The sequence below is a fragment of the Diceros bicornis genome, chromosome 10 (genome assembly GCF_020826845.1).
Source record: "Diceros bicornis minor isolate mBicDic1 chromosome 10, mDicBic1.mat.cur, whole genome shotgun sequence".
NCBI lineage: Eukaryota > Metazoa > Chordata > Mammalia > Perissodactyla > Rhinocerotidae > Diceros > Diceros bicornis.
In genome coordinates this window covers 64,893,137-64,918,798 of record NC_080749.1, presented here as the reverse complement: position 1 = coordinate 64,918,798, position 25,662 = coordinate 64,893,137, and positions in this window count along the sequence as shown.

Genomic DNA, 25,662 nt, shown 5'->3' with positions numbered 1-25,662 from the left:
TGGCTAAATTCAAAAGAAATCCTTCTCAAACCCTCAAATTTATTCCACAAGATTAATTGTCCCTCCTTCATTATACTGTGTATTTTACCTTCCTAATTGTCTACCTTATTTCTCCTGCTTTCTTGTCTGTTTGTGTTACTCCCATGTCCTTTAACTACAGACAATCACCAACACTCCCTGTTATCTTTTTATGATTTTTTTTAGAAAGAGTCAATTCTCAACTAACTATAAAGGCATATGATTCCCTAACAGTCTCCTGAAAATATCTTAATTATATTGATTCTAACACAGTATTCATAGTTTCCCATTTTCTCTTTCTTGAAGTAACTTTTGATGAATCTCCCCATTTATCCATTATATTTATCCAAATATAATTTTCTCATATTCATGCTTCCATTTATGTCACTTCCTGAATGCTATTTAAGACCTTAGTCCTCTTAAACTTGCTGACTGGATCTTTTTCTCTCCCCACATCTATCCATTCCCTGCATCACTATACAGGATACTGATTATGAAACATGGCTTAGGCAATTTATTTAACCTCTCTGAGTCTTGATTTCCCAAAATGGAGATGATAATATCTACCTCATAAAGTTGTTTTTGTGTTAAATAATTGATATATGTAAAATAGCCACCTCTGGTAGCATACTGGGTAAGATGCAGTGCTGTCACTGCCACAGCCTGAGTTTGTTTCCCGGTCAAGAAACCACACCACTCGGGCTGTCAGTTGTCATACTGTGGAAGCTGTGTGTTGCTGTGATGCTGAACTCTATGCTACCAGTATTTCAAACACCAGGGGGGCCACTCGTGGTCGACAGGTTTCAGCAGAGCTTCCAGACTAAGGTAGACTAGGAAGGAGGAGCTGACCACGCACTTCCAAAAAAATAGGCCATGAAAACTCTATGAATAGTAGTGAAGCACTGTTTGGTATAGCCCAGGAAGGTGAGAGGATAGTGCAAAAAAATTACTGGGCAGCATTCCACACTGCTGTACACAAGGTTGCTAGATGATGGCACTAACTACAACAATATATGAAATACTTCGGAAATTGCCTAACATATATTAAGTATTCCATAAATAATCACTTTTAAAATTACCAGTGAATCTTTAAAATAAGTAATACATTTTCTAAGATGCCCATTCTATTTTAGAATAACTACATTTGTGTGGAATAGTCCCCAAATTCCTAAAGTGATAAGTGAAGCCTGTGAGCCTGTGACAGCTTTGTGGCATGTCAGTGTGCACGTGACATGAGCAAACAGTAATCTAGGTGCTGCTGTGAAGGGATTTTGCAAATGTGATTAAACTCCCTAATCGGTTGACTTTAAGTAAATCAAAAGAGAGATTATTCTGGGAGGGCCTGACCTCTCAGGTGAAGCCTGTTGAAGAGGGTTTAGGCATTTCCTGTGTCACAGACTCTATACAGTTTATGCCCATGAGGTTGTAGCCTGCTCATGATCTTCTCTTCCTGACTGCCTGCCCTATAGATTTCAGATTTCCTTAGCCAGCCTCCACAATTGTATAAGCCCATTCTTTTTAATACATTCTTTATGTATACACACACACACACACACACACACACACACACAACACATCTCCTACTTGTAGGCCCTTTTTTGATAATATGATAATCTTTCTCCAAGAAGCTATAATCTCCATGCACCATTGATCTTGCACTGGTACAGGTTGTTGTAAGCTCATAGTACATTTTGCAACAGCTAGCATATTATCTCAAATAAATAATTCTCTAATGGTATCATATAATTAGCAAAGAACCAGGCATATAGTAGACACTCAAATAGTATTTTTTAATGAATTAATGCTACTTATATTTCTCTATCAACCTACAGACTAATGTAAGTTTGTTTTTCTCATGTGGCTCTGTATCTCCAACAGTCTTATCACAATAATCATATTTACACATGTGACAAATATTTGTGTGTTGGTTTTAATAAAATATTATCAATGACAGGACTGGTTGACTAATTAAAACCAAAATAGATTTTCCATTGAAAATTTTATATGTAGGGCTTTTTCCCCTTTTTATTAGTTGAGCTTTTATCTCAAAAACCTCTAATTATCCACAAATTAAATACTAGGATTGACAACTACAATTCTTTAATTGAAAATATTCTATTAAGTGTCATTATTTTAAACTTCTACACAATCTGAAAACATGTGGCTAAATTAACTTAATTAGACCATTAGAAATCAGCCATTCAAGAATCTGGCAATAAAGGAAGAAAACTGAAGGCCACCACCTCATCAACATAGAACTCATCAAAATACAAATTGTATTTTTCAATATACCTCAAGAGAAAAACCATGCAGACTCACTGAAACAAAAAATGGTTCCTAGAAAAGAGCAATAAAATTGATAAATATCTAGAAAGACAGACTAAGATAAAAAGACCCAATTTACTAATATCAGGAATAAAACAAAGGATATAGCTACAGAATCTATAGCCACTAAAAAGATAAGAGAAAGCTACAAACAACTCTACTCACATAAATTTAATGACAGATAAAATGGACCAATTCTTCAAAAAATCACAAACTACCAACTCATCCAATATGAAATAGGAATTTAACCCACAGTTAAAAAGCTTGTGAAAGGCCAAGACGATTTTATTGGAAAAACAGGCCCATATTATTTCATTTGATAGTTGTACAAAACATTTAAAGAAAAATTAGCACCAATTCTACATAATCTCTTCTAGAAAATAAAAGGCAAAGAATACTCCCTAACACATTTTATGAGGACCGTGATTATCCTGAAAACAGAACTAGATAAAGATATCATAGAAAAAAGAAAACTGCAGATGAGTATCTCTCGTGAGCTTATATGCAAAATCTCAACAAAACACTAGCAAATCAAATTCAGCAATATATAAACATATTACACACATGACCAAGTGCAGTTTATTCCAAGTATGCAAGACTGGTTCAATATTTAAAAACTAACTAATGTAACCCACGATGTCAATAGTATAAAAAAGAAAAAAAAAGCACAAGTTACTACCAAGTTGATGCAGAAGAAACACTTGACACAATTTAACAGCATTGATGATAAAAGCTCCCAGCTTTTTTCTTTCCCAGAAACAGAGAAAAACTTCTTTGATTTGATAAGTAACACCTGTACAAAATCTGGAGTTCACTTATGCTTATTGATTTTACGGCTAACTTATTCTCCTGATGTTGTACTCAACGGTGAAACACTGAATTATTTCCCCCTAAGGCAGACAACAAGGCAAGGATGCCCATTCTCATCACTTTCATTCAACATAGTACTGGAATTCCTAGCCAGCATAATAAGGCAAGAAAAAGAAATGTAAGACATACAAATTAGAAAGGAAGAAAAAAAATGTCCCCATGTATAGGTGGCATGGTCATCTATACAGAAAATCCCATGGAAACTACAGAAAAAAATGTAGAGCTAATAACTGAGTTTTCATGGTCACAGGATACAAGTTCAAAAACAACAAAAAATTTATCGTATTCTATATATTAGCCATGAACATGTGGAAACTGAAATGAAAAACACAATACCATTTGCAATGCCGTGTTCCTCATTTGATATTATGCTACATTCATATAAGAAATGACTTCTAAGGAAGCTGGTTGAAAGGTAAATGATACTCCACGTACTACAATGAAAGGCTTCCAATAATGCTTTCCACAAGGACTTTCAAAACTCTCTCTAGCATCCTGCCTAACTCATTGCTGTACTCCATACTCCTCCAAGTTGTTGGTAACAATTTGAATGAGACTTGGGCCTAGGAATATTGCTATGAAATGAAACGGACTTCACTTTAGGAACAAAAAAATGATTTTTCATAACTTGTCAATATAGACAGTTTTCTTGTGACATTTTAAATTGCTTAATTACAGAGTGAGAAAATTTATCAAGTGCTCTGGCAAAAAGTCTGAATGATGCTGGCCTTGCCACCGGATCCTTAGTTCTGGGAACCTCTGTGCCAGTCATTAACCCTATTTGTTGCTGGATTGAATGGAAGAAATTTGAAGAGATGTGTCTGAGGAAATGGAGGCATTCACTTTTATCTACAAACCATACAGAATTATTTCATTAATCTTTCAACCAGGATATCCATACAGGTGCATATTAGCTGATATGATCCCAGATTACATATGAATTTTATCAATGCCAGTTGTTTCTCCTTTTTTCCATTTTGGTGAAGGAGGTATGTGATTTAGGTAGTCATAGCATTGTCTTTGGAAGGGATAATTACGACCCTGTAACATTCTTTTTCAAAAATGTTCACATTCTAGTATTATCAGTACATTCTCTGAAATAAATTGGTAGTTATTTTTTAAAAAAGAAAATTATTGGTGATTTTGTATATTAATGTATTTAAATCCACTAGATATTATTTTAGCTTCTCTTTTTAATGCCATTTTTAGAAATGCTCTAAGCCTATGAATTTTTAAAGTAAGATTGTAATATAATTTTATTAAAATTTTATGAACTATTTAAGATACAGGTTTCGATAACTTTTATTTGCTGTATAGATTATAAACTACAGTGAAATTTTATTTCTCTAGAATCTTTAATTCTATACACCAGGACTCTTAGTTGTATTAGAAATAAACTGTTTCTCTTTCTCTTTAGGCTATTTCATTCTCAGGAGTTATATTGAATTAGAGAGTGTCTAAGCTCTAGAACACAGACAGGTAGGTCACAAAGGAGAAAAAGTATTAATGAAGAAAGATTGAGAACTGTCAATTTCTCAGAACTAAAACCAAAGAACAAAAAAGGTCAGTGTCTCCATTTTATGCAAAGACCTACCAGCTCTAGTTGTTATAAAAAGTCCAAGATATAGAGGTATATGATGACAATTTTTCTTTCATCATTAATATAAGTGAATATGACAATTTCATAAAAAAGTGACACATATGTATTTTATTTTCCTTTTGCCAATTTCACCTTTTGATTGACAAAACATCAAGGTAATGACATATTTTAATGAGTTTTTAGCTGCCTACATGTGCTGTCATAATCTTAGCAAACTGCCTTGACTATCCCATTTATTTCAAGTATTTATGTTTTTTGAATAAATGTATAAAAACACGTTGAAATGAATAAAATCCACTTTTATCTAATTATAAGAAAGTTAAAAGTAAGAATTGAAAATGTGCACCAAGATTGCCTAAATGAATCTAATTTTGCAATGACATCGTTCTATATTAGAATTTTTCACATATTCTTACAATTTAACAATGTGTTAATTTGCAGTGTTTTATTTTGTTGAACATCAAAAAAGTAGATGTCAGTATTTTACCGAATCTTATTTTCCTTTGGTGCATTCTTACAATTCAACAGTGTATTATTTTACTAAAACACTAAGATTCTATTACTTAGAATGGAGATGTTTGTCTGCATTATTATAGAATGGCTTCTCCAACTAAGTTAAGTTATAATTTTACCTAACCCATCTTTACCTTTTCCAGTGAATCAAATAATTAACACAGATACTTAAAAACGAGAAAGAGTGCAATTTGTTGTAGTCAAGTAAGAAATGATAGAAATGGCATGAATCACTACTCCATTTAATCTTAAATTCCTGTCCCCAAAATACAAAATGCTTACCATAGATTTTTCTCCTTATGATTGCTTTGATTGTATATGATTATAATGCTAGGCCCTTCTTTCTAGTTCCTTTGTTCATTTTCATGGGGTATGTTGACAGGGCAATATTCATGCCAGGAAATATGAGTGGAGGATGTATACATGACATTGGAAATCATCAGGGTAAATTAGTAGAAATATATGCATAAAAGTCAGTGAATTCATGAAAAGTGAGAGCAGATCAAGACCTGATGGGAAACTGACATAAAGAAGGAGCAATTACAGAACATTTACATATTTGCAAACACCATTGTGAGATGAGAGAAACTCAAGAGGAGTTTGACCAAAGTGGAGGTTCTTTTTAAGGAGGGAAATGGGGCTTTCATGTCACACTACCGACATAATATTGAGAAACATACTTGCAAATGAAGTAATCATGTGGTCAATTTTGATCCTAGGAATAGTACTAGGAAGGAAAGTGGGAGGTATTTCTTTATCGTAGAATAAGATTTAGGCCAGCCCCATGGCTTAGCGGTTAAGTGCACGCACTATGCTACTGGCGGCCTGGGGTTCGGATCCTGGGCGTGCACCGACACACCGCTTCTCCGGCCATGCTGGGGCTGCGTCCCACATACAGCAACTAGAAGGATGTGCAACTATGATATACAACTATCTACTGGGGCTTTGGGGAAAAAAAGGAGGAGGATTGGCAATAGATGTTAGCTCAGAGCCAGTCTTCCTCAACACAAAAAAAACGAAGAGGATTAGCATGGATGTTAGCTCAGGGCTGATCTTCCTCACAAAAAAAAAAAAGAGAGAGAATAAGATAGATCATGAGAGAGAGCATTTGATTGAGGTACAGAAATATTACTTGGAGGCTGCAAGCTCCAGATGGCATCAGTACTGATGATTTCCTCAATCACTGACTATACTCAATTCAGTGTTGGTAATAAATTTTGTAGTTGCATATTCATGTTATCTTGAATGGTCTGCTGGCTACTATCTCTGACTGAAAGAAACCAGGGTCTCAGGAAAGTATAGCTCCCTCTCCTGGTGCCCTGTGTAACTCCACCTTAGAGCTGAGCAGTCCCACAGTCTGCAGCTTAAAGGTCTCTTCTTGTCGGTACCATAACCCAGGAGGTGTGTGTGTTTCCTACATGGAGAAACAGAATAGGGTCGTCAGAGGGGTCATAGCGGAGAGCACAATATCATCTGTATAAGCACGATGCACACATGGAAAAGGAAGAGATCTCTGCTCTCCTCTCTGCCACCAACACTTACCTATCAATACAAGATGGGAAAGGATAGAGATGATTCTTTCTTTTAAGATATGGACAGTGAAATAAAAAAGCAAATATCAATCAATTAAAACCATCTTTATTTTTTAGTAGTAGAATACTAGAAATCAAGACATTTTTCTGTCCCGACTGTCCTGACAAAAATTAAATTTTACCAGTCTTGTATATTTTAAATCAAAATATAACTTACTATCTGAATCTTGGGGAAAAAAAAGCAATTTAACTCTATTTCAATTTCCCTTTGTCGTGGAGTGGGGTGCATAACAACATACATCATTTGACAACTGTAATAGCTTTCGTTATTACAATTGAGGTTAAGTAAATATGTATGAAGATTACTTAGGAAATTTCCTCTATCTACATATATTTCAAAGAGATTATTTGAGATCAGCTAAAGTAGTTATTTTCTAATGAATATTTACAACACAGTATCACCAGAGAATTTATTTGTGACATCATGAAAATTCAAAAGTAAATTGAAAATGCAAGCACTAGAATCTATTTGAGGAGAGTGATCAAATGGTTTGTGTATAGAACAATCTGTTGACAGATTTTTCCACTTTTCATTTCAGTGGAGGCATGATCTTTTTTGAATCTTCAAATTCTCGAGTATTCCATAGTTCAAGTCAATTGGGAGCTACTGAGGATCAGTAGCTAAGCAACAGATTTAAAGTCCAGAGGCTATTCTCCTATATTTCCTCTGCCAGTAACTTAGCATGAGATGCTGAGCAAACCATTTAACCTTCCGATTTCACTATCCCTTATCTTTTCAACAGGGAGATAATATAGCTTACTTCTCACAGCTCGGTGAACTATCTCTTAAATAATTCCTGAAATACAATGGAAAATATGCTCTACTGTATTGTTATAAAGTAAAAGCAGATCTACTTCTCGCTTTTTCCACATGATGTGCAAACCATTAGAGCCAATATTTCCTAATAGAGAAATATTCTCTCACTGTGCCTTGAGGTTTCCCAAATAACCCTTAATAATTTTCTGATATTTTGACAACTACCACGTCCTGGACACATTCATAAATGAGGCTATATTTATTTAATTCCTTTAATATTTATGGTTATATATAGAATCTAACTGTCTTTAATATTTGAGGATTGTTTCTTACTGGGGTAAACATAGGGAAACAGTGCACTTGAATTCTATAGCATGTTGATATAGACTTAGAATGAATGTCTTTTTTACCTCCTATTAAAATCTTAGATTTGCCTGTGATCCTAGTTTTTTATTGAAGGGCCTGCTCCAAAGGAAAAAATAAAAAGAAACAGATATGAGATTAAGTGTTCAGAAAAAAAACTCTACCTCAATGTTTTCTCAGTAAAGTTACCTTTGCTTCTTTCTGTTCATAAAGTTGATTCTAAAATACACAACATGAGCTGTGTAAGGTGGGAGGTGAGAGAATATTGGTGGCAGAGGATATGCTTCCAGGATCCAAATGACAAGGTCTCTATATAGAGGAGTAATGATTTTACATAAAGCCTAATTTATTCTGTTTCTTTCTTTTTGTCAAGTCTTACTAGAAGGATGTACAAAGATAGTTTTCATAAATTTGCTCTTAGAACCCCAATTTCCCTGTTGGAATGAAATAAGAAATATTTCAAGACTGTCAAAGTAACCTCCTCATACACCTTTCATTAAGACACATATATTCAGCAGAGGTTTACACATTCATGGTGGGACCAAAGATATCATAAAAAAGTATTCTGGGCATTTCTATTACATGAAAAATTTGTAGTTTGTATTTTATTTCAACTGTTTTATATTATTTTTAAATAACTTGCCAAACAAATGAAAATACTAGAGAATATATAAATAGAATGTAGTTTTCCATTTGAAATTTACAATGAGAGCTTGACAAAGTTGGTGTCTCTTCAATTATTAAAACTCCTTTAGAATCATATTACTATACCAGATTTTCTAGAATTTGGGCACATTTTAATAACTACCATTAGTTGCTGCTGTGGCTATGTGTGAACAAGGAGAGGATCTAACAGGTTGAGACAATGGAGAAAAAATATCCCTATGTAAACCAAGTCTTTAGAAGATTAATACTAAAGTAAAACTGTAAAAGCTCCTTCACACTCCAAATTCATTTGCATTTCCCTAATAGTGACGCTGAAACCACCTTTTAAAACCTGGCCAATATTTTTCTTATAATTTATATCACTTCCTCCTTTCTTGTTCAAGATTTCTGTCACTATAAAGCACATCATCTGTCACTATAAGACATATCATTCTTTTCAAAATTTAAATATGTATTTTGATTTAGCCTCTGTTCCCAAAAGACTGAAATTATGTAATAAGATTTTTTTTGGCCCTGAGGTGTAAAATATCTACTACTTTATTTTGACATATTTGCCAATATAACAGTTTTAAGATTTTTATTTAAATTTATCTTTTATAGCAGTGGCAGATTATTTTCTAAAAGAAAAAGACCATTTACCCAAATTGTAGAAAATTATACATGATCATTCTGAAACTTAAAATGTTCCATCAATCTGTCAACATAATCTCTCTCTTTAAAACAAAATAAAGAGTAAACAACCAATTTGGCGACTCTGGATATCTCCAGTCCTATTTCAAAAAAGTTCAGATATTTAGGATATTCAAGATCTTAGATTTTGAGTAAGATATCTCAACTTAGGATTTAGGCATGACTGGGCACATTGGTAGGACTGCAATTTGCTTTTAATACCAGGAAGCTTTCTAAAGAAAGAAATCATCCATAGACTAGACAGAGCACATTTAAGTCGGATTAGAGAAAATTGTCCAATATCTGGGAGAGGGACTAATTCTAAATAAAATTCAATTTCCATCACTCAGATTGTGCTCTGACTAGCCATTTTGGATTCATGGTTTTCAGTTCTAGGGTAAGAGACTAAGAATAAGCAAACACAAACCTTCCTTTAGCACACGGCATTAACAACATTGATGTAAATCGTCTTAAGTGTGATAGGAGATGGTGCTACAGTTGCTCTAGCAGTGGCAGGACAACGCCCCAGGAGAAAACATCAGCACTATTGATACTGAGCACGAGCAGCTTCAGTATCAACATGGACAGGAAGCAGCCCATAAAGTACTAGTGGCATGCACCAGCCCTAGCACCATTAGATTAGGCATTAGCTACATAAATCCTGCTTTTGGCATCTAATCCAGCTCTTCACAAACTTTAACATGTATATGAATTATGTGGGGATCTTGTTGAAATGGAAGATTCTGATTCAGTGAATCTGAGGTAGGGCTTGAGATTCTGCATCTGAAAAATATTTCTATGTGATACTGATGCTGCTAGCCCACGGATAAAACTTTGAATTGCAAAGCTCTAAAGCACTTCGAGTTAACCAAAGTAAACTGGAGCAAGAAAAGAGAAAATTGGTACACGTTATAAGATGAAAATCCCTGGTGAAAAACGAAACGATTTAGAAGAAATTTAAAGTCGTCTCGAGTTCCAATAAGCAGGAGGATGTGGCTTTTCTAACAGTATTCTGACTTCTGTTAGGTTAGTTAGATTCGGAACATCTGTTACATGTGATAAATATCTAATCTTAAATGTAGCACCTCTCTTTCCCATTTGAGCTTGCTATATTAAAAAAAAGGGTGCTTTAGGGGCTGACCCAGTGGCGTAGTGGTTAAGTTTGCATGCTCTGCTTCAGCAGCCCAGTGTTCATGGGTTCAGATCCTGGGGCTGGGCCTACACACTGCTTATCAAGCCATGCTGTGGCAGGTGTCCCACATATAAAGCAGAGGAAGATGGGCATGGATGTTAGCCCAGAGCCAATCTTCCTCAGCAAAAAGAGGAGGATTGGCAGCAGATGTTAGCTCAGGGCTAATCTTCCTCACCAAAAACAACAAAAAAAGGTTCTTTAAATTGCAAATGCAAAATTATTGTATTGCTTTCTTCTCTTTTTGTACTCTTTCTGTGGGTTCAGGACACAGGGAGAACTCTAAAAATGTTGACTGAAGTTACTCAAGAAAGAATCCAAATTGCCAAATGTATGTTTCGTGGTCCAAATACTCTTGGTTGAAGAAATCGTAACAATTTATCACAGCTTAATGACAGTTTCCACGAGCTAAGTGAACTAAATTATATAACTTAATAGCACAATCAGGAAAAGATGGGTGGAGGAATGATATAGATAAATATGGAAATCATAAGAGCCCAAAAGAACTTTGATAAGCTCTCTTTCTCTTTTTGCTTTGATTAGACTTTTGTCAGAATACTCTATCATGTAGTAAGAAGATTCTTGAATTGAGTCAGAATCCAACCATTCATCAAAGTTACTTACTGGAGACTATAATCTTGGTGGAGGAACCAACATCCAGCATGGCACCAAAGCAACAGAGCAGCAATGGCTACCAAGGTGTATGGGAAGAGGGGATCTGAGAAGACTCACAGGCCTGCATACTACTGGGTTCTATGAGGAGGTCAGCTAAGATTTCCAGTGTTCTAAGGAAGTTTTAAAAGGTAGTTGGAGCAAAAATGTCCTTGAACTTCCGGCAGGAAGGACTCAAGATTCCAAGTTCTATTGATCATGTGCAATAGCTGGACCGGTATGTCAGCTCTCAGTGATTGATGTCAACTGAGGGCTAATGGGAATTATATACCACAGTGGAAGAAATCCAACACAGACTGATTACAACTGAACATTGGATGCACCAACGACGTATGTAAGCAACCGTCCCCAGTGAACATAGATGTAATTCCAAGGAAACAGAGGGTGAATGAACTGACTCTTTAGTAGATGAAGTTTAAACACTGAATTGACTTTGTAAATCTCAAAATAACCAAGGAAACACAGAAATGATGAGTTATTTTGTTTTTTCATTTTTTTTTTAATTTTTTGTTTATTGCAGTAACATTGGTTTATAACATTGTAAAAATTTCAGGTGTACATCATTGTACTTCTATTTCTGCATAGATTACATCATGTTCACCACCAAAATACTAATTACAACCCATCACCACACACATGTACCGAATTATCCCTTTCACCCTCCTCCCTCCCCCCTTCCCCTCTGGTAACCACCAATCCAATCTCTGTCCCTATGTGTTTGTTTATTGTTGTTATTATCTACTACTTAATGAAGGAAATCATGCGGTATTTGACCTTCTCCCTCTGACTTATTTCACTTTGCATTATACCCTCAATGTCCATCCATGATGTCACAAATGGCTGGATTTCATTGTTTCTTATGGCTGAGTAGTATTCCATTGTGTATATATACCACAGCTTCTTTATCTATTCGTCTCTTGATGGGCACTTAGGTTGCTTCCAAGTCTTGGCTATTGTGAATAACGCTGCAATGAACACAGGGGTGCATGTACCTTTACAGATTGGTGTTTTCAAGTTCTTTGGATAAATACCCAGCAGTGGGATGGCTGGATCATATGGTAGTTCTATCCTTGATTTTTTGAGGAATCTCCATACTGTTTTCCATAGTGGCTGCACCAGTTTGCACTCCCACCAGCAGTGTATGAGAGTTCCCTTCTCTCCACATCCTCTCCAACACATGTTGTTTCCTGTCTTGTTAATTATAGCCATTCTGACGGACGTCGGGTGATATCTCATTGTAGTTTTGATTTGCATTTCCCTGATAGTTAATGATTTTGAACATCTTTTCATGTGTCTGTTGGCCATCTGTATATCTTCTTTGGAGAAATGTCTGTTCAGGTCCTTTGCCCATTTTTTAATTGGGTTGGTAGTTTTTTTGTTGGTAAGATGCATGAGTTCTTTATATATTTTGGAGATTAAGCCCTTATCAGAAGTATGGGTTGCAAATATCTTCTCCCAATTGTTAGGTTGTCTTTTCGTTTTGTTGATGGTTTCCTTTGCTGTGCAGAAGCTTTTTAATTTGATGTAGTCCCATTTGTTTATTTTTTCTATTGTTTCTCTTGCCCGGTCAGACGTGGTGTTTGAGAAGATGTTGCTAAGACTGATGTCGAAGAGCGTACTGCTTATGTTTTCTTCTAGAAGTTTCACAGTTTCAGGTCTTACATTCAAGTCTTTAATCCATTTGGAGTTAATTTTTGTGTATGGTGTAAGGTAAGGGTCTACTTTCATTTTTTTGCTTATGGCTATCCAGTTTTCCCAACACCATTTGTTGAAGAGACTTTCTTTTCCCCATTGTATGTTCTTGGCTCCTTTGTCAAAGATTAGCTGTCCATAGATGTGTGGGTTTATTTCTGGGCTTTCGATTCTATTCCATTGATCTGTGTGTCTGTTTTTGTGCCAGTACCATGCTGTTTTGGTTACTATAGCTTTGTAGTATATTTTGAAATCAGGGAGTGTGATACCTCCAGCTTTGTTCTTTTTTCTCAGGATTCCTTTAGCTATTCGGGGTCTTTTGTTGTTCCATATAAATTTTAGGATTCTTTGTTCTATTTCTGTGAAAAATGTTGTTGGAACTTTGATAGGGATTGCATTGAATCTATAGATGGCTTTAGGAAGTATGGACATCTTAACTATGTTAATTCTTCCAATCCAAGAGCACGGAATATCTTTCCATTTCTTTGTGTCTTCTTCAATTTCTTTCAGAAATGTTTTATAGTTTTCAGTGTACAGATCTTTCACCTCTTTGGTTAAGTTTATTCCTAGGTATTTTATTCTTTTTGTTGCAATTGTAAATGGGATGGTATTCTTAATTTCTCTTTCTGCTACTTCGTTGTTAGTGTACAGAAATGCAACTGATTTTTGTATGTTGATTTTGTATCCTGCAACTTTACCATATTCGTTTATTACTTCTAAAAGTTTTCTGGTGGATTCTTTAGGGTTTTCTATATATAAAATCATGTCATCTGCAAATAGTGACAGTTTCACTTCTTCCTTTCCAATTTGGATCCCTTTTATTTCTTTCTCTTGCCTGATTGCTCTGGCTAGGACTTCTAGTACTATGTTAAATAGGAGTGGTGACAGTGGGCATCCTTGTCTGGTTCCTGTTCTTAGAGGGATGGCTTTCAGTTTTTCACCATTGAGGATGATATTAGCTGTGGGTTTCTCATATACGGTCTTTATTATGTTGAGGTACTTTCCTTCTATACCCATTTTATTCAGAGTTTTTATCATAAATGGATGCTGTATCTTGTCAAATGCTTTCTCTGCATCTATTGAGATGATCATGTGATTTTTATTCTTCATTTTATTAATGTGGTGTATTACGTTGATTGATTTGCGAATGTTAAACCATCCCTGCATCTCTGGAATAAGTCCCACTTGATCATGGTGTATAATCTTTTTAACGTATTGTTGTATGCGATTTGCTAGTATTTTATTGAGAATTTTTGCATCGATGTTCATCAGTGATATTGGCCTGTAATTTTCTTTTTTTTGTTGTTGTCCTTGTCTGGTTTTGGTATCAGGGTAATGTCAGCTTCGTAGAATGAGTTAGGGAGCTTCCCCCCCTCCTCAAATTTTTGGAAGAGTTTGAGAAGGATAGGTATTAAGTCTTCTTTGAATGTTTGGTAGAATTCACCAGGGAAGCCGTCTGGTCCTGGACTTTTATTTTTGGGGAGGTTTGTGATTACTGTTTCGATCTCCTTACTGGTGATTGGTCTATTCAAATTCTCTACTTCTTCTTGATCCAGTTTTGGAAGGTTGTATGATTCTAAGAATTTATCCATTTCTTCCAGATTGTCGAATTGGTTGGCATATAGCTTTTCATAGTATTCTCTTATAATCTTTTGTAAGAAATGATGAGTTAATCATGAAATGGCTAACATCTAGTTTGTTTGCATCTATTGAATGGAATAAGAGTGTCGGACTAAACATAAACATAGAAAAAATAATTTACTCTTTTGTTCACCCAAGTTTTGATTATGAAATTTGTCTCCCTACTATTTTTTTTCCATGAACAAGCCACTTAGTGTTTTTTTTTTTAACTTTAGTTCTTCTGTGATGAAGACATTTAGAATGAGAATTTCACATGTGATTCTTTCATTTTATATGTTTTTTCAAACTACTTACACTTTTCTTTTACCAGTTTTCTATTATCTCTGAATTAAAATTATCCCTTCTCCGTATAGTCTCCTATTGATAAAATGCTGACTATGAGCTAGTCTCTGTGTGAAGCATCTTCATACATTCTCTCATTTATTTATCACAGAAATCCATTAAATAGGTACTATTGATATCCCCATTTTATAGAGAAGAAATCTTGATTTAAAAACTTGCTTACAGTCAAATCATTAGAAAGTGGGGGATATGATATTTGAGTTTAGCTCTAGAGCCTGAGCAATTAACTGGCATATAATGCTTTTCTCAAGGTAAACTCTAATAACTGGAGATACCTTATGGCAAACTTGAGAAGTAAAATTGGAATTGATGTTAATTTCCTATTCCCAAACTTACCAGTGAGACATAACACTGGCCTTTTGATAGCTGCCTCTTTGACATGAAATCTATTTCTTGTGGAAAAGACCTGTATGTTTAATTTGGAGACCTCTCCTTATCTACTCAACTTCAAGCCCATGCATTTCAGCTGAGAGAGGCCTGGCACAGGAGTGAAGCCTGTGACCCAAGCCCACGCCCACCTGTGGATCACATCCATAAAGGGCCTATTTCCCATTGGAGCCAATAAAGAGTTACAGGATTTGTCTCGGACTTCTGGGACAGAGTCAAGTGTTATTCCCCGTTGCATATGAACTTGAGGGCGTGTAAGAGCAGGATCCCCTGCTAGCATTTTGCTAAGAGAAAGTCTGTGAGCCAAGAAGCAAGAGGCCACATTGTCTGGGTGTCTGCATCAGCTGCAGTTTTCATTTTCATCACATGAAATTTTCATCGCATGATTCAAGAATCCTTTATTTGATTAAATTAATTTGGTTGGGATCTTTGTTGCTTGCTGCTAAACTAATATGAAATATAAGAGATGCCTGAAGTGAGGCCATTTGATTTCAAATGAACCCTTCAGTGGCGGGTAACACTAATTGCATCGCTGAAATAACCGTGTGATTCCCAGGATCTACCACACTGTCGTGGATGTGGCATGCATTTGTTCATATACGGCTTATATGTGAGTCCAGGAGAGAGGACATGCAGCTTCTCTCTTATGATCTTTATTCCTTTTTATTGTCTAGAGATATTTCTAACTCTAATCACAAGATACTATTTCCTCCCCAACTAAAACCTGTTTCTTTCTTGATTCTCACAGGTTTTACATTTTTTTTCTGGCTTTTCTCATCTCTTTACAGTTTGACCTAAACTTTCATTTCTGCCACTTTCACTTTTCCTTTTGTTTTGCCTAACCTTTCAGAAACTACTTTTCACTTAACTTAAAAAGCTCTCATCCTTTTGCATGACTTTGACAGGACACTTCTTAAAATTCCAGTTTAGCTCAGAGATCAGACCTGAGCCTTTAATGAATCTTAAAATTTCCACCAAGCCAAAAACGTCTAATTCTCAGTTTTCTTGATCACCCTGAACTCTGAATGACAGGACACATTATTGGGAATGTATCTGTGTCGATTTTTGTTGGATAAAAATTTCAGATATTTTATTTTCTCCACATTTTAACAATTATTTTACTGTTATTCCTTGATAGTTGCTTTTTGACCCCATAATATTTTTACCCCTTCCGCCTTTTCGTTCTCTTATAGGGTTGAAAAGTGACCATTTTATTAAAGTCTTTTCTCAAAGTACTTTGAATTTGGGGGAAATAGCAGGTGCAGCTGCCCATTCAGCAATGTCGAGAGCATAAAAAATGCTATTACTCCTAACAAGATGCTATTATAGCCTGTCTAATGATACAAAGATCAGATTACTAAAAGGAAGGAATTTCTGTCTGTTTGATAAAATTTCAAAGGTAAATAAACTCAGCTCCAAGAATTGCATGTTGTTTTAAAAGACTGAATTAAAAAATACTCTTAGAAATAAAACATTATTTTTATAATGTAACATTGTCTGTATAATGCCAAATTATTACCAAAAAAATAGCATCAATTTTTGGATATTTTAAAATATTTCTTTCTTTATGTGTGTGTGTGTGTGTATGTGTGTATTCCACATTAGTCGGTTAAAAGCTCTATTTAATATTCAAACTATCTCTCGTAGAATGATTATTGTTGTTTTTATTGTGGTTCACACCTTTTCTTCCATCTTCAAAGTTATCACAATAGTTTAGGACCTTATACTTCTGAGATAATTGCTGCTTAGTCTTCCTCATATCTGGATTTCTGGCCTCCTGCATACACCGTCTTTTCCATCCTCTAATCCGTTGACAGTTTAAAATTCTAAATTGCAATCCCAAACATGTCCTCCAAAGGCTTATGCAGGGACTATCAATAAATCAGTATTATTTATTTGTTTCAGAAAAGTAAAATACTGGCACTTTAAAAACGTGAAACTCTACACATTTTGTCCTATGAAAAGGGAGTCATACTTAAGAGTTAAGCAGACCAGTAGTTTGTCAGTTTAAAGTACATCTGTCAGGACAGGATTTAAACTATTCTATTGCCCACATCAGGCACTCTTCACAATTTTAAGTTCTTCATCTTTTATAGAAACAGGTTAAATATATCCACATGAGAAGGCCGTCCGTATAAAACATGAACATTATCTTAAGGCTAAAATGCCTATGTGATAAGTTGGAATATGCCGCTCTCACAATGAGTGGCCGAGCTGTGAAGATCTGTATCCTAGAATCTACAATATTAGTTCTGACAGCTACGCTTTAGGGCTTCCCCTACAATTTACATAATCCTGTTGCTCTGAAGATAAAATAATCTTATAAAATATTATGAACATAACACATCTCTGTGTGGCTTATTCAGTAGTCCACGTAAGATTTTGTCTTGGTTGTTTTTGAAGCTTACAGATACTCATAGAGAAATGTCAATTTATCATTCCAGATTTTATGTGGCTGGACCTTTGGCCTTGCTCCTGCCAAATATAGTGTTCATATCCTTGAAAATAATATATCACCTCAGCAACATATTTACCCTATAAAATCAAGGATTTTCATATTGAGACAGACTCATAGCTTTAGGCAGAGAGATATGAGAACCTCATCTTTCGATTGATGTTTCTGGCCACATGTGGGATGCTAAGAACTGTAAGGACAGTGTAGGCGCATATATATATGTATATGAGTTCTAAGTGGTCACACTATCATGCAAATCCAGCAGGCCCATCATGCATCTCCTCCATCACTTTCCCTACAAGGGACTATTCAACATCCCCTTGCTGCTTAAGAAGTGTGTAAATTATTTACATTGCCACCCAACTCCTTTTGTAACATGATTCTCAAACCACAGTAGCCAATCTTTCTCCTATCGCATTACTATTGATGTCCAATAATCTGGATCAGGGGCCTGCAAACTTTTTCAGTAAAGAGCCACATAGTAAATATTTTAGGATTTACAGACTACAAGCACTTTTCTTCTTTTTCCCCTTCTGCATATTCTTCCTCTCCTCTTCTTCTTTTTCAAATCCTTTAAAGAGGTAAGGCATAAAAAGAAAAAAATTCTTAGCTCATATGTCTTACAAAAACAGGCCAAGGGCAATATATTTCAATATTGTGAAATATCTCCAAGGGCTCCCTTATTGTGAAAGTTTTTGCCAGTGTTACTTGGGCTGATACATCTTTATCTTCTTCATTGCAACCATTTTTCTCATTATATGTCTAAATCTGCCTTCACTAAGATCTTCTGGCTGCAGACGTAGAGTCTTTAGAATGGTGGCAGCATCAACGTCCCTCTGGTCAGATATTTCTTCTATATTTTCGTTTGCATTCAATTCAGATTTCCCTTTTGTCTTTTCAGTATGATCACTTTTCATTTCGTTGTTGCATTTTCACCTTCATTGGCAAATTGCCTCATAGCATTTTTGTAAATGCCACATGGGCTTATCACTGAGAGACAAGGAATCAGTACAACTACAGGTTTTGCTGTCTGAATAACAGATACATAGTGACCCAGTACTGACAGACTCTGACAGAAGTGATGTGACTGGTCACTGATCATGATGTGCATCCATTATTTACATAATTCTTTGTGGACTGGAGAGCTATCAGTAAAGTTTATATTTTATGCAACTACTCGACTTAAATTTGAACTGCATTGTTGGGACATTGGTATTATTTTACAAAAACGTGGTAACTGAATTTTGAAAATTCAAGTTATAAAAATAAACAATACCAGTATGCAATTTCATTTGGTCTCTCTCACCATAGTCTCACTCTCTCTACTTTTCAAAAGTAATCTCTCTTTGCTTCCTTCTGGATTCTTTTCAGTCAGTTTAAAGCATGTGAACATAAATAGGTAAAAAAAATCAATTTGGGATTTTTTTGGTTTCTGATCCAAAATAAATAGGACACTGGAGCCTAGAACAGCACTTGGAATTTGGTATATATGCAGTAGATACTTGTTGGATGAATATCTACCATTTGCTCCAAGTTCTTTTCACTGGACGTTAATTCTTAAAGATTCTTTCACAATAGCACATATAGAGTTGTTCAATTCATTATAATGACTGCATAATATTACATAGTATCAATAAAATTTTATTTTATCTATTATTTCCCTATTAATGGACAATTACTTTTACTTCTATTGTTTGTTCTTTTAAAAAAATCAAGGACGGGCCCAGTGGCGTAAGCAGTTACCTGCGCAAGCTGTGCTTTGGTGGCCTGGGGTTTGCAGGTTCGGATCCTGGGCGCGCACTGACGCACAACTTGTCAAGCCATGCTGTGGTGGCGTCCCATATAAAGTAGAGGAAAATGGGCATGGATGTTAGCCCAGGGCCAGTCTTCCTCAGCAAAAAAGAGGAGGATTGGCATCAGATGTTAGCTCAGGGCTAATCTTCCTCACACACAAAAACAACAACAAACATTCTTGTTTATATCTTTTGCATATTGATGGATTATTTCGCTAAAATAGTTAATTGCTGTATTCTTTTCCCTTTCCCTAAACCTATCTTAAGTTTTTATTTTATATGGTGCTAATGTTTTGAAAAGTTTGTCCCTTATTTAACCTGGTTTAAAGTGTAGATTGTCCTAAATAAATTTGTAATTTATGTAGTTACATATATCAAACTTGAATATCTTTTCTTATCAATAAAGTGATGATAATAAAATGTACTGCCCCTGGTGATTGTGAGTCCTGCGTGAAATGGTCAACCAAAGTTCTTTAATTTGCAGTAGGATGTTATGCAGATCTTCCTTAAGTAAAGAGCTAGAAATTTAAGGGAAACTATACGATGAAATATTTTCTTATACAAATAACTACCTCTGATTTTTTGTTTTGTAACCCTTGGTATCAATATTTTTATTAGCAGTAATATAATAATCACTCAAATTTTTATCTCCTTAACTAATAATAGTTTTAAATATCTTTTAGAATTATAAATATCACTGTATACTATTTATATTCTTTTATATTAAGATTTTAAGATATATTCATCCAAATTTTATTTTTAATGCGTGTGCCTTATTACCAACAATCTTTACCCTACATTTTCATTCTGTTCATTCTGTGATGTTCTAAAATGATGATTCTTTCCTTGTCTTTGAAGAAATGAATTATAAAATACTTAAAGCCCATCAAAAGCAGCATACGGCGTTCTGACCGCTCCCATAAACTTTCCTCAGGATAAAAGATGTTTGTAATTATCTTGAACGTTTAGCACGTAAAGTGTAATTTAAAATGATAAGGAGAAATATTTACTTATTTATATTTATAATTAGACTTGGTTCAGGATTTTAAAAGTCATTTTAGAACAGCTATAAAAAGAAAAGAAAAGGGCATAGCTATAAATATTACGTATCTGAGCTTTTTTGAAAATAATCTATTTTTGCTCTTGAACTGTCCTCTTGCCTAACACTGGGAAGGAAGAACTCTCCTAACTGAATATCGCTTCACCTCTTGACTCTCAAAGGCCAGCGCAGTTCAAACTACGCTGTAGCTGTGAAGACCCGTGTCTGGGCACGTACAAAGGTTGTGATCTGTGCTGAAGCATCCACATGCCTCCAAGCCGTTTCATCCACCAGCAGACAGGGTCTAAGCCTGATTTTCCCTACGCACAAACATTTTAACAATAAATTTATAGAATTCCTAGAGTAAATAACTATAAGTTTAAGTTTAGTTCAAAAACATATTATCAGAACACTAGACAAACAGCTTTACAGTCATTTTATATGTTTACAAGGTATATTAATTATCAGATTGAGCTATACAATATTGCTATTTCTTAGGTTCAAAAATGTTGAACATTAACAACTTCATATGGCTCAAATCAACATACATGAGATTAACCTTCATGTACTCCTTTATAAATTGAGATCAGAGTCCTAAGGATTTTTTTGTGTGTGTATGTGAGGAAGATTAGCCCTGAGATAACATCTGTCACCAATCCTCCTCTTTTTGCTGAGGAAGACTGGCCCTGGGCTAACATCTGTGCCCTTCTTCCTCCACTTTATATGGGATGCTGCCACAGCATGGCTTGAGAAGCGGTGCATCAGTGCACACCCAGGATCCAAACCCGGGGCTGCCGCTGTAGGGTGCATGTACTTAAACACTATGCCACTGGGCTGGCCTCCTGAAGATTTTTTTAATAAAATATTTTTAAAGAAAAATCCCGCCCTAACCCATTTTCTACATTGAGCCAAACAATAATCAGTAAAATCAAAACAAAAAATTAAAAGAACAATTTTTAAGTATCATAAAATAAAAGGTTATTAATTCAAATCTCTTCTCCAATATTGAAATTTAACTACTTGAAAAGTATTTTGACTTTTTTTTTCCGAAAAAGCTTATTTGGATCCATTTCTTCAGCGTGGCGTTGGGAATAAGATGTCCTAAAGCCATCAAATGAATCATTTTACAGGGTTCTACGATCATAGAAAATGTAGAAATCACTAATTACTTCTGACAGAAGAGGACATTTACCCCTTTACGTTCACTATTATATATTAATATTCACCTAATGTTATCATTTCTTTAAAATGATTTTAGAGAGATATGTGACTTTTAATAAGAATTACAAAGAGATCAAAATAAGAAGCAAACTGAAGTGAAAATATCCATCCATTATGTAAGGTGATATGACTATTCTGATTATAATATTTTTCTGGATTATTTAGTAAGCTCTAAAAAAGTGTCTTACCTAATCATAAAGATCAGTTTAATTTTAGTTTTCTTTCCCTTCATCTTCCCAGGAGCCACTGGGACATGATTACAGAGAAACTTGTTTAGTGATTTTCCATTTTCCGATTGTCCTTTTGCTGTTTCTTCCTCATCAAGCAGTTGTTACTCGTATCTGGCTAGTATGAGGATTAAGAGCCAAAGCGGTGCACGTGTATGACCATGCGTGTACGTGTGTGTGTGTTAGTGTGTTTACTTCAGCTTTGAGCACACATTGTGAAAATTGTTAAAATTTAATATTATTTTTTGTTTTTCCAAATCTTCATGCTGTATAGGAAAGTTGCGTGACTAAGGACCACAGTACAATCTTTATATTTTATTTTAGCTTTTTTCTTGGTTAAAAATTTCAGAATCTGCACTGATGTATTTTTATGATTGAAATATTTTCTTATTTTCCCTTACTCAATCTGTATTCTCACAACCTTTAAACAATGGCTTTTAACTTACCATGGTTTTCCTTTAAAAATGCATTTATCTATCTAAAATGAAAAGTGGATATAGGCTTTCTTGTATGAAAGCACTCCATTGTATGGTTATCTGTTTATATACAGGAAATAAATAGCCATTTCCTTCAGGTGATAAATCTACATTCTTAGGAATGCTTAATTTCCTCTGACAACCAATTTGTTTTGAAATATTACCCTACATAATAGCCACAAAATGTAATGGTTACAGTAAAGTACAAATAGCTGAGCATATTAACTGGTAAACTACTTTGACACTGTTGGGACTTTTGTTTTCCAAAATAAAGATCTCAAGAACAATGTTCTTTGACTCACAATAAATTAAGAAAGTGAGGTGTCTTATTGGATTATGTCTGTGTTTTTTTTTAGTCTCAAATGTGTATATCCTGTATATTATTTAATTTTCCTTGTGCTAGTATACATAGGAGGGCCTGTGTGAACTTGAGAGCAGTTGCTTAATATTGAAGTAGAAAAATATTTCATCATGTACTAGCTGTAGCGTCTGGCTTGTGTTCAGGATGTCCCATTGTGCACAATTAGGCTTCAGGCTTTATGCCAGAAATAATAGGAATTCTGGTTAATCCAGATGATTCCTGAACAACTAACTTAACGTAATATTTCTCTTCACTTTTTAAAAAAATTTTTCTTTCTGTACCTGCATTTTCATTGGCTTTGACAAAGATATGTAAGGATTTGTGTATGTTTGTGGTCTGCTATGATAATTTAAATGTCAGTTAAATCAATATCCGTGACAGAGTTTTAGAATAAGAACCACTTTGAGGTCTAATTCTTTCATCAATATAAATTTTCAACTGACATGAACGTGAATAGGAATTACAACCCTGTACCAAGAAATAGATTCCTATGGATTGCACCGTGGCTTAGAAATATTTATAATCAGCATGTTTCATCATTTCACCCAGGTAATCGTTGCTTGATTGCAGGCTTGGAAATATTAAAACAAACAAAGAGAGGATAGAGAAATGGTAATCGTTAAAGAGAAAGGCAATGTTGTTCATTTTATTTGAGAGTTTTATTGATAGTGTACACTAGAGGGTACTGGCAGTTTGCAAAGACTGCTGTAATAATATTGTCCTGCCAATAGGCCAAACTGCTTTTCCAGAGCAAGCTTTGAAACCTAGGATTCTTATTTGAAGACTAAATTTGAAGTTATGCACCTGTTTTTTATAATAGTTTGTAATAAGATTTGAGCTGATATCAATTCTGATATTATATAGATTATTTCATACCACTTTTGTGTTAAAAATTAGGATGTGAAGGAAAATGATTAAGAAAGTTCATATTTTTTACCACACTGGTTTACATCCAAATAGATTTGAATACTGTTCTCTGGTTAATGTGATCATTTACACTATATTGGTTGTGTATGGAAATTAGGCATCCCCCACAAATGCACAGATACAATTAGATTGAAGATATTTCATCTAAAAACAAAACAAAACAAAACTGACAGCTTAGCAAAAAATGGGAAATAAACGATATATGAACTATATGTAATTTCTCACATATGTGAGAAATAATATTTGGCGAATTTACTGCAGTGAATATTTACAGCATAAACGTATATGTATAAATACTCTAAGATCAAGAACCAGAAAATATAGGAAAAATTGAAAAGGGGTTTTTATTCTTTTTCTTTTTGATAATGTTATTTCTTGTTTTTTGCTAAGTCTTCCAATATGTTTAGATCCTATATTACTCTTAATGTTCTTAAGAGTTTTTTCTATTGATGCATATGTTTCCTTGTCTCCTGGTATTTCTAGGTTCCTTAAAATTTAAATTAAAAAAAAGAGTAACTCCACATGCAGAATAGAATGTCACTAATGTATCCCTAACTCAGTCTTGAATAACTTGGATGAAAAACCTAAACAAAATAACCATGTAGATATTGAGTATCCTAGAATTGAGGAAGAAGTTAGATATCAGCCTCAGCGTACCACCAATTCTGCAAATAGAATGATAAGAAGACCACAGACATAGATGAAAGATGGAAAGAATATGGGAATGATCAGTTAACCAATATGTTTTTATAGATGAGACATTTATATTAATTTGTTTTTTTTCAGTAAACAGATGGCCTACTCAATAGGGGTGATTGAGGGAAGTTCAATGAAGGAGCCACTTGCAGAAGTGTGAGCAGAAGTGAGCGCCTGGGGCTAGTAATGCCCACTCCACCCCTAGATATCAAGGAGCAAGGAGAGGTCCCTGTTTCCTGGCCCCAGCAAGACCTGCAGTTCAAGGAGACAACTCAGAAATCTGTTATTCCTTCCTCTATCCCTTTCCCATTCCTACTCATTCCTATAGGTCACAAATTTGGTAACTTTCTGATTTGCCCTTCTTGTGGTTTTATTTTACAAAAATTAGCATATATCTGCATATTTTATTATGCCCCTCTTTTTACACAATATATAATATAGCATGGATACTCTTTTGTGCTTTGTTTTTTCACTTGAAAAGATATCTGAGAAATTAACTACATATTAGTTTATAAACATCTGCTCTTTTTTAAATATAGAGCTATGTAACACACAATTGTGTGGATGGACCACAGTTTATTCAACCTGTGCAAGGGTATTTAAATCATTTCCAAACTATGATCACAAATAATGCCACAATGAATTAATCCTGTGCAGATGTATTTTCACATTGTTAGAAATGTACCTTCAGGGTATACATTGTTAGAAAGTAGATTTGCTGGGTCAAAAGGTAAATTCATATGTATTTTTACAGATATTGACTAATTACCCTCCTTAAGAGTTGTACAATCTTATCTTGCCAACATCAATGTTTAAGAGTGTTTGTTTTATGCTAACCTTGTGAAAAGAGTATATTGTCAAGCTTTTTAAATTTTGCCAAACTGATAGTTGAGATATTGTATCTCAGTCTAGAATTATTTCGCATTTCTCTTATTCTCCTATATTTGGTGAAAATGAGTCGCTTTTTACATGTTTACAGGCCATTTTTATATCTTTTTACGAAGTTTTTCCTATCAAATTTTGGTCTCATGTTTCCCAATTTTAAGAAATGCTTATATGTTAGAGACGTTTGCTCTTTATCCATGATTTATATCACAATTTGTTTTGCAGTTTTCATCTGTCTTTGATTTTTCTTATGGTGATATAGAGAAACACATTCATGTTATCTTTT